This window comes from Lathyrus oleraceus, chromosome 1 (genome assembly GCF_024323335.1).
Source record: "Lathyrus oleraceus cultivar Zhongwan6 chromosome 1, CAAS_Psat_ZW6_1.0, whole genome shotgun sequence".
Classification (NCBI taxonomy): Eukaryota; Viridiplantae; Streptophyta; class Magnoliopsida; order Fabales; family Fabaceae; genus Lathyrus; species Lathyrus oleraceus.
Genome location: NC_066579.1, coordinates 442,450,145 through 442,450,974, shown reverse-complemented (window position 1 = coordinate 442,450,974; position 830 = coordinate 442,450,145). Strand labels below are relative to the sequence as shown.

General features: G+C 36.0%; 1 non-coding gene across 1 annotated transcript; it reads right to left on the bottom strand.

The window, feature by feature from the left end:
- Window positions 1-330: 330 nt before the first annotated feature.
- TRNAY-GUA (transfer RNA tyrosine (anticodon GUA)) lies at window positions 331-421 on the bottom strand. Its single transcript is given in 2 exon segments — window positions 331-366; window positions 385-421. It is a non-coding gene; the product is annotated as a tRNA-Tyr (tRNA).
- Window positions 422-830: the final 409 nt, after the last annotated feature.

Sequence of the window (830 nt, the reverse complement as noted above, 5' to 3'; positions counted from 1 at the left end):
AAAAATCTACATTGCAAAATCATTTGAAAACCAAATTGAAAAAATGGGGTCCCTTTCCATGGTTTGGGTGAACAGAAAGACGGCAGCTATAACCTTCCATGTAAAGAAAACCATCCTCTCCTATAGTTGGAAACAAGGAGATGCTCGTATGCTAATGCTCTGGTTCTCAGGTCAGTTCTTTTTCAACCGTTTTCGTCATTTTCTTCCAAAACAAAGAATGTTAAGAAGCTAAACAATAAAACTATTTATCACTCTTTCATTTTAAAACTAATACTCAAGATTCCTTTAATAGATTCAAAAAAAAATCAAATGGAAATTAAAAAAATGAATTCCGACCTACCGGATTCGAACCAGTGACCTAAGGATGACAGCATGATACCCAAACTACAGTCCTCCGCTCTACCAACTGAGCTAAGGTCGGTTGCTGTTAGAAATTCTGTTGAAACTTAAATTAACTAATTGTCCAACTATAGTGCTTACTGATGAGGCTTCTTGGTCGGTGTTTGCAAAACATGCATGCTTTTCTTCAGAAGAGTTCACTGAGAATGAGAATCTCCAAAAAAAATTGGAAATAGGTTGTTAGGAAATGTAAGAGAGTGCCTTTAGCAGCACAATCACTTGGAGGCTTATTCAAACACTGCTTTCTTAATTGTTCATTGTATCCTAAGGGTTACAAATTCAATAAAGATGAGTTGATCTTGTTGTGGATGGCCGAAGATCTTTTTGTGGTATTAGGGAAACCTTGTTACAAGAGTTGCCTAGAGAAAATTAGAGACTGTTACCAACAAATTTGAAGTGTCTGAGGCAAAGATAATGGAATAGAAGTACTT